The sequence below is a fragment of the Urocitellus parryii genome, chromosome X (genome assembly GCF_045843805.1).
Source record: "Urocitellus parryii isolate mUroPar1 chromosome X, mUroPar1.hap1, whole genome shotgun sequence".
Taxonomy (NCBI): domain Eukaryota; kingdom Metazoa; phylum Chordata; class Mammalia; order Rodentia; family Sciuridae; genus Urocitellus; species Urocitellus parryii.
Genome location: NC_135547.1, coordinates 85,847,533 through 85,857,683, shown reverse-complemented (window position 1 = coordinate 85,857,683; position 10,151 = coordinate 85,847,533). Strand labels below are relative to the sequence as shown.

At 33.4% G+C, this 10,151-nt stretch overlaps 1 pseudogene across 1 annotated transcript; it reads left to right on the top strand.

Annotated features, from left to right (window-relative positions):
- The first annotated feature begins 524 nt into the window (after positions 1-524).
- Positions 525-1,725, top strand: LOC144250796 (vasculin pseudogene; annotated as a pseudogene). Its single transcript, XR_013342568.1, has 2 exons — positions 525-608; positions 670-1,725. The product of XR_013342568.1 is annotated as a vasculin pseudogene (transcript).
- Positions 1,726-10,151: the final 8,426 nt, after the last annotated feature.

Genomic DNA, 10,151 nt, shown 5'->3' with positions numbered 1-10,151 from the left:
CTTGGCTAATTCTGGAGATAGCCATATGAAAACTTTAAAACAGAAGTATGGGTAGCTGACTTGAAATAACTCTATGTCAAATAGTCATAGGTTAAGCATCTTCAAAGAACTTGGATATTTCAGAGGATACAAAATAAAAAAAAACAAACAAACTGGAAAACATAAAGATTACAGAGAAAGAACCAACACCTTCGTGGGCAGTCCTGTTGGAATTTTCATCATTGAATTTTGAGAAGCATTCTGAAAATTTTTCATGGACGGAAAATCGTTATGATGTGAATCGTCGAAGACACAATTCTTCAGATGGCTTTGATTCTGGTAATTTGGGAAGGAAAGAAAAAATGGATGGCGTACGCATGGCAGAAATGGTACTGAAAACATAAATCATCGAGGAGGATACCATGGTGGAAATTCCCGTTCTCGTAGCAGTATTTTCCATTCTGGAAAAAGCCAAGATCTACATGAAAACAACATACCTGACAATGAAACTGGAAGGAAAGAAGATAAAAGAGAACGCAAACAGTTTGAGGCTGAGGATTTTCCATCTTTAAATCCTGAATACGAGAGAGAACCAAATCAGAATAAATCATTAGCTGCAGGTGTATGGGGCCTACACGCCCAGACACACACATACCCAACCAAAAAAAATCTCCCAAGCTCCTCTCTTAGAATATCCTCCGAATCCTAAATCTAGAGCTCCAAGGATGCTGGTCATTAAGAAAGGTAATACAAAAGACTTACAGCTATCTGGATTCCCTGTAGTAGGAAATCTTCAGTCACAGCCAGTTAAGAATGGAACTGGTCCGAGTGTTTATAAAGGCTTAGTCCCTAAACCTGCTGCTCCACCTACAAAACCTACACAGTGGAAAAGCCAAACTAAAGAAAATAAGGTTGGGACTTCTTTCCCTCATGAATCTTCATATGGTGATGGCAACTTTAATGCTTTTAAATCAACTGCCAAGAATTTTAGTCCATCACTAAATTCAGTGAAAGAGTGTAATCGTTCAAATTCCTCTTCACCTGTTGACAAACTTAATCAGCAGCCTCGTCTAACCAAACTGACACGAATGCGCACTGATAAGAAGAGTGAATTTTTGAAAGCATTGAAAAGGGACAGAGTAGAAGAAGAACATGAAGATGAAAGCCATGTTGGCTCAGAGAAGGATGAAGACTCATTTAATTTGCATAACAGCAATAGTACTCACCAAGAAAGGGATATAAACAGAAACTTTGATGAAAATGAAATTCCACAAGAGAATGGCAATGCCTCAGTGATTTCCCAACAGATCATTTGGTCTTCAACCTTTCCACAAACTGATGTTCTTTCCAGTTCACTTGAGGCAGAACACAGATTGTTAAAGGAAATGGGCTGGCAGGAAGACAGTGAAAATGATGAAACATGTGCTCCCTTAACTGAGGATGAAATGAGAGAATTCCAAGTTATTAGTGAACAGTTGCAGAAGAATGGTCTGAGAAAAAAATGGTATTTTGAAAAATGGCCTGATCTGTGACTTCAAGTTTGAACCCTGGGAAAACAGCACTTTCAAACCCACAATTGAGAATGATGACACAGAGACAAGTAGCAGTGACACATCAGATGATGATGATGTGTGAAGGATTTCCTAACAGCTTTAGAATTTTTAGTGTGATACATCTCTCATACAGTTTGGGGTGAATTGTAAAAATGAAGAACTATAATTTATGTAGTGAAATACCCCATTAGAAGATGATTTTTGGGGGGGACTTCAATATGAAGAAAACCAAGAATGTTTTTTTGAGCTGGGTTGAACATTATTTCTTTGTAAATGAATGTTGTAGAAATGAGGACTTTGGTTGATCCAACATTGACTTTCTTCATCACTGCAGCATTTCTCTGACTAGCAATGTGACGATGTAACAAATGAGATTCTCTCATTTAATAATACAAAATTGTGTAATGTTTTGCAAAAAAAAATAGTTAAAATGATATTTATTTCTCAGTGCTTTGTGGATTGTTCAGTAGATGCATACTATATTTACTTTATTTACAGTATTTTTCAAGTCTTCTGGTTCCATGTAGATTTTATGCCTGGTATTTCTTTAGTGTCAGTAGCCCTTCTCTTCTTTTTTTTTTTGGGGGGGGGTGTACTAGAGATTGAACCTGAGGGTGCTTAAGCACTGAGCCACATCCTCAACCCTCTTTATTTTGAGACAGGGTCTCACTAAATTGCTTAGGACCTTGCTTCGTTGCTAAAACTGGCTTTGAACTTGTGATTCTCCTATGTCAATCCTCTATTCTGCTGGGATTACAGGCATGAGCCACCATGCCCAGCTCTGTTACATTTTGCTTTCTTCCAATTTGGGCAACACCGCTACATTGTAACCTTCAGTGGATAGCTTTTCTTGAAGAATAGATGGCTTGTGGAGAATGTTTTCATTCACTTCCATCAACCATCTTCTAACAGAGTTAAGTATGGTATATTTGTCTCCATCTGAACAGTAAATATTACACAGAAGTGAATGTTCTGTTAAAAATTGTGCTCAGGCTGGGGTTCTGTTTCAGTGACAGCACTTTCCAAGCATGTGTGAGGTACTGGGTTTGATCCCAGCACCACATTTAAAAAAATAAACAAAATAAAGGTATTATGTCCATCTATAACTAAAAACAAAACAAAACAAAACAAAACACCTGAGCCCACAGCTTTAATTTCCCAGAGTCCTTGTCCTAAATTCTGGGACAGTTGGTACCAATCTGATAAGATATACTTTTAATTGTTCTTCCGCTTTGAAGAACTGGATGAGATTCTGCCAATGTGATGACAAATATTCGGTTAGAGTGCCTTAGTATCCATGATCCTCACAGGGTTTTGATTTGAAACAGCTTTGTACCAGTGAGGCGGCACTGCGGGGTTCCGCATCAATAGCTTGGTAGCCATGGTGACATCTTGTGCTGCTACTCCAGTCCTTCATGTGACTGCCTTTTAAATTAGGAGGAAAACATTAAAAACAAAGTGCATTGGTAGTGTCTTTTATGTTTATGTGTGTGTGTGTGTGTGTGTGATTTTCCTTATTCAATATTTATTCATGTGAATCAATAAATGCCAAGTTATTTAATTTCATTTTAGCATGAAGGACTACCTTTTGTATTTATTTTATTATTTGATCTTTATTTTATTTTATTTTTAAAAAACAAGGTCTCTTGCAGTGTAACCCAAGGTGACCTCAAACCTACAATCCTCATGTCTCAGCCTCCTGAATAGCTGAATTACAGGTGTGTGCCACTCTGTTCAGCTCTTTTATGTTTCTTTAAAAAAATTTTCTTTTAGTTGCAGATGGACACAATATCTTTATTTATTTATTTTTATGTGGTGCTGAGGATTGAATCTAGTGCCTCACACATGTGGGGCAAGTGCTCTACCACTCAGCTATAGCCCTAGCCCCCCTTTCATATTCCTTACAGAGAAGATGTGTTAGTGACATATTATCTCAATTTATGTTTATCAGATAATGTACTAATTATTCTTTCATTTTTGAAGGACAGTTTTCTCAGATGTTATTTCTTTGTTCATAGCCCTTTTCTTTCATTATTTTGAATATGTCATTTCAATGCCATCTGGTTTCCATAGTTTCTGATAAGTCAGCTATTATCTTATCAAGAACACTTTGTATATGATGAGTCACTTCTCTTTTGCTGCTTCCAAAATTCTTCTTTGCCTTTGTTCTTTTTATTTTTGAACATGTATTCACTTTACATGTGAATGAGGTTCACTGTTGTATTTCCAGACATATATACAGTGTGAACTGATTAAATACAACCTTCCTTTATACATGCTCCTCCACATGCCCTTCCCAGCCTTTGCTTTTTGACAGTTTGACTATGATTTGCCCAGCTGTGAATCTGTTTTTATCCTAATTGGATATTGTTGAGCTACTTAGGGTGTGTAGGTTAATGTTTTTAAACAAGTTTCAGAATTTTTGCTATTTTTACAGTTCTTTTTAGTTGTACATTACTTTGGGATTCATTTTCATTATAAAAGCATAGAATATAATTTGCTCCAACTCAGTCCCCAGTACTTCCTCTATCCCTCCCTGCCTCCCTCCCCTATTTCTTACCCCCTATTCTACTGATTTTTCTGCTATTTATTTTATAGTATTTTTAAGTTAGTGCCTTGCAGATATACATATAGGTGAAATGCTCTATAGTATATTCATATTTGTATATAGGAAAATTAGGTAAGTTTCATTCCACTGTTCTTTCCTTATCTCATCCCTCCTTCCTCCCGCTGTTTCCTCAAATATTCTTTCTGCTTCCCTTCTGTCTTCTCCTAAATTCCTATTATGTATATGTTGGTACTCTTGCATTGTCTGATAGGCCATGTTACTCTATTTATTTTAATTTATTTTTTTCTGTTCCTCATATTGTATAATATCAATTAAGCTATCTGTACCTTACTAGTTCTTTTTTTTCCCTGCTAATTCAAATCTGCTATTGAGTCCCTTTGTGGAATATGTATATCTTTATTGATATTCTGTATTTGGAAAGGCATAATTCTTATACTCCTCTTTAGTTCTTTAGAAGTCAATTCCTTTAGTTCTTTGAGTTTATTTCAAATAGCTGATTTAAATTCTTCTTCCTTTTATATTTTTGGTGTTGGGGGTTTCAATCCAGAGGTGCTTTATCTCTCTTAGGGAATCAGATTTTCACCACAACAAGTATGGTAGGAAGGAAGTAACTGCTACTCAAAGATGTCTATGTTTTAATACTCAGAACTCTTGATTATACCAGATTATATCATAGAGGAAAGGGAAGACTATACATGCAATTAATTTCTTATATTCTGACCTTACAATAGGGAGGTTATCAAGGATTAACTGAGGTCCAATGTAATTACAAAGGTATATTAGAATGGAAGAGGAAATAAGAAGAGATAACCTGAGAGATGGCAGTGTGAGAAAAGATTCAGTATGATGTTGCAGGATTTGAAGATGAAGGAATAAGGCCATAAGCCAAAGAATACAGGTGAACTGTGGAAATTGGAAAGTGTGAGACAAATGATTCCATCCTAGAACATCCAAGAAGAACATGTTCCTGCCAAAAACTTGATTTTAGCCAAATGAGATACATTTCTGACTTCCATTACTATAGAAAAATTTCTGTTATTTTAAGTCACTAAGCATGTGATAATTTCCTTCAATACCATTATGTGATTAATTTTAATATGCAAAAATTAATTATATTTATATGTATCAGCATAATCTAGAAATGAAAATATCATTTACAACAACATCACAAAACCAGAAATACTTTGGGATAAGTTTGACAAAATATGTGCCTTGAGAACTAAACAAGTTTCATAAGAGGAATTAAAGATGACCTAAATTGGTTTGAGAGACATGTAGTTTTCTTGATAGGAATACACAGTATTATTGAACTACCTATTCCTCTTCAAGTTAACCTACAGATGCAATGCAACCCTAAGTAAAGAAATTGGTTTTATAAAATAGAAATTGGAAAGCAGAGTGTTCTAAATTTTTTGTGCTGAAACAGCATTGATGAGATAAATAAATGAAAAGGTAAATAAAAATTAAACCACATTCACTGGTATTCTGTTAGCTATCATTTATTCCCAAATTTATCTAAAGAGTCAATACAACCCAAGTGAAAGTATTAGCAGGTTTTTATGTAGAAATTGTATGAATCTATAATTGACAGAACAATTTAGAGAAAGAACCAACTTAGAAGCCCTAAACTAACAGATTTCATCATTTATTATACAGTTAATACAATGTTTTGTTCATGTGCAGAAAGTTATAGTTAAGACAGTGTTTTATTCATGTACAGAAAGACATAAAGAACAGAAGACTAGATCCACACATATGTATCAATTGATATTAAATAAAGATCTAAAGGCAATGAAATAGGTGGTAGAATGGAAAATCAAACAATTAGTGTCAGAAAAATAGAATAGACAAATAAACATAAAATAAGATCCTCAACTATAACTTTATACCAGAAATGAAAATTAGCTCAAAATTGTTTATAGATGTAAATGAAAGAGCCTGAACCATACATGGTTACTAACATGAAAAGACAAGAAACAAATTGGGGCAAAAAGTTCAAAATATATATATATATCTAAAAGGACTTGTACTTAAAATATATAAAGCAAACTTACATCCCAATAATAAGGAGACCCAATTTTTAAATGGACAAAGTATTTGGACACTTCCTATAAAAAATTCCATATCTGCCAAATAAATACATGAAAACATGTGTGATATTCTTATTCATTAGGGAAACCCAAATCAAAACCACAATGTGGAAATAAAACACATAGAGATATCATTTCATAGCCATTAGAATGACTGTTATCAAAAAGATGGCAAAATGTGTTGGAAAGGGTGTGGAAAAATTATAGTGCTCACATATTGTTTTTAGAAGTATAAAATGGTCCAACTACTCTGGGAAAGTATGGTAGTTACTAAAAAAAAATAAACATAGAATTTCCATATGACCCAGAAATTCTACTCCTGGGTATCTACCAAAAGAAATGCAAACCTATTTCCACAAAAACAATCATGCATGAGTGTTATAAACATATTGCATTGTTTGTAATAGTCAAAAAGCTAAAACAATACAAATATCCATCCACTGATGAATGGATGAACAAAATGTAGTATATTCAAGGCAATGGAATGTTGCTGAGCAAATGAAAGTAATGAAGCACTGATACATGCTACAATTTAAACGAACCTCAAAAACATTATGTCATGTGAAAGAAGCAAACCACAAAAATTTTAATTTATATGAATTATATGGTTTAATTTATATAAATTTCCAAAATAGTAAAGCCTTTACAGAAAAAAAATTAGATTAGTTATTTCCTAGAATTAGGGAAAGGATAGGAAGTGATTGCTAATTGACATAAGTTTTATTGGCCGGGGCAGGGGGGAGGTACCAGGGATTGAACTCAGGGGCACTGGAAAAAGTGAGTGAGCCACATCCCCAGCCTTATTTTATATTTTATTTAGAGACAAGGTCTCACTGAGTTGCTTAGTGCCTCACTTTTGCTGAGGCTGGCTTTCAACTCGTAATCCTCCTGCCTCAGCCTCCTGAGCTTCTGGGATTACAGGCATGCACACTGCACCTAGCAAGATTTATTTTTAGAATAACGAAAATATCCTAAAATTAGAACTTTGGCTGAATAACTATCTAAACCTAATAAAACCACTGATTGTACTCTTTAAATAGCTAAACTTCATTGTATATAAATTCCATCTCAACAAAACCATTTCATTTTATTAGTGCATATTAATTGTATGGAATAATGAGTTTCACTTTGTCATATTTATATATGCATATAGCTTATTTTGATCATTTCCATTCACATTACCTATCCTGTCTCTCCCTTCTCTGCTCCCCCCATTCCTTTCCTTTTCACTAATAATCTCCATTCTACATTCAGCTCATTGCTTTTTACACTTCACATATGAGAGAAAGCACACCATACTGGTCTTTCTGAGCTTATTTCACTTTATGATGATGATCTCTAGTTTCATCTATTTTCCTAAAAATGACAGTTTTTAGGATAGACAATAGTATCATTAAAATGAGGGGTTGGTGTGTGTGTGTGTGTGAGATATATATATATATATATATATATATATATATATATATATATATATATCACATTTTCTTTATTCATCCATCTGTTGTGCATTTAGGCTGATTCCATAACTTTATCATTGATAATTGTGCCACAATAAACATGGGTATGCAAGTATCTCTATAGTATGCTGACTTTAATTTCTTCAGGTATATCCTAGCAAGCAGCAGTGTTGGATCATACAGTAGTTCTATTTTTAGCCTTTTTAGGAAACTCAAAACTGATTTTTATATTAGCTATACTAATTTACATTCCCACCAACAGTATTTAAGTGTTCCTTTTTCTCTGCATCCTTGCTAGCATTTATTGTTATTTGTATTTTTGGTGATTGTCATTCTGACTGGGGTGAGATAGAATCTCAGTCTAGTTTTGATTTGCATTTCCCTGATGGCCAAAAGCATTGAACATTTTTCATATGATTGGCCATTTGTACTTCTTTTGAGAAGTGTCATTCATTTAAAGCTTTTTTTTACAAAGAAGTTTTTAGCATAAATTAGTTCAAATTGTTTTCTTTTTCCTATCTCCTAAAAACTACATGCCTTCCTTACCTGAAGCCCTAAGGTTATAAATTTGTGAGGGTTAACTTATGAAATGTTATTTACATTTGATTTGGAAAATGTGTCTTCTTTTCCAAAACAGCTTTACAAAGTGACTATTACAATAACTCATTAATTAAAGTCAACCCATATATTAACTAACCACCTATTCTCCAAGTACTTGATATAATATGACACATTAAGTCTTCAGTTCTTCTGTCCATTTGAATATTAGAATTGAAATACACCATCTATATTCATAAGATAAGAAACAATTAAACATATAATAATTCACAGATTGTTGTATATAACTTACAAACATTTCTTCATAGAATGCATGATAATATTTCCATTAAAGCTATTAAGGCAAAATGTTTATATTAAGTAAGTTAAAATAAGTGATTGAAAAATAGTGCTTACCCATCATAATCTTTCCTCTTATCTAGCCTGGATCAATAATATTAATATTTTATATGCATTTGTCAAATTCATATTTTGTTTGTCAATTTAATAAGTATAAATTCATATTTATGTTTATAGTTTATTAAATTTATTTTTATTACTTTAAACAAGACTACCACTATCTTAAACTTTCCAAACTTAAGACTACAAAATGTGAATGTTTGTACTTGACAGTATCCTGATAATTGGGGTTTCAGTTGGGTTACTTGGGTTATATTAATTGCATCTGATTTGCCACAACTGCATGATTTTACTACACATAGAAATGGAAAAGACAGACAGTAGTATCATTAAAATGAGGGTTGTTGTTCACCAGCTATACAGTGTCAGTTTTATAAGATCTAGTGTATAATATCAGGTCTATAGTTAACAATACTCTATTGTGCACTTAAAAATATGTCAAGTTAAATGTTTTTAAAACAGATACACACATGCACACACACACACACACACACACACACACACATGCATGCACACACACACACACACACCTGAAACAGGAAAAAACAACAGCATCTATAACTCCAAGGGTGATCCTCCAAAATAAATAACACTTCATTTAAAAAAGAAATTGTTTTGCATGACTTTTTAAAATATTTTTTTTTTAGTTGTAGATGGACACAATACCTTTATTTTGTTTTATTTTTATGTGGTGCTGGGGATCAAACCCAGTATATCATGCATGCTAGGCAAGCACTCTACCAGTAAGCAACAACTCCGGCCCTGATTTTTTAATAACTATACTTAATGATTGATAATTTATGACCTGGATATTTAGAAAAATTCCAAAAGTCTGCATTCTTTCCCCATACACACACTGAGTGGAAAATCAGCTGCAAATTTCATTAGTTTGTCTCTTACATTCAGAAATTGCACTAAAATGCTTGGCAGATCATATGTCCTAACTTTAGATTTTAGTATATGCTCAGTACAATTAGCATTGGAGAGCAAGTTAATTCCTCACAAAGATATCTTCGATCTCTCACTCTCAATGGTAGAAACTGACTTCCTACTCAGGTTGCCAGATTAAATGCATGATGCTTGGTTAAACTGAATTTCAAATAAATAGTAAATTTTTAGCATAATTATGTCCTAGTTACCACAAGGAGCATATTTATATTAAAAAAGTAGCATATGTCTGCATAAGTTGGAATTGAAGACTTGAGGAGGGTTAAAAAGAGTGACTGTCATGATTGAGTACGTTCTTCTTACCATTCTCTACTAACACATTTAGGCTGTGATACAATTGTGACCATATCTTCAATGAGATGAAGTAAACAGGAAAATTATTTGAATAAACTACCATGAATGAAATTCAGAGAAATTAAGAAATTGAAAGTATTATTGAGAAATGTAAAGATAATGGAGAATAGGGTAAGCAGATTGAACACACATTTCGTTGTAGCATAAGATATAGATAAGACAAAGAATAAGGAAGAAGAAATATTAAAGATACAATGGCTGAGAATATTTCAGAATTTGGGGGAGAAATAAACTCTCACATTCA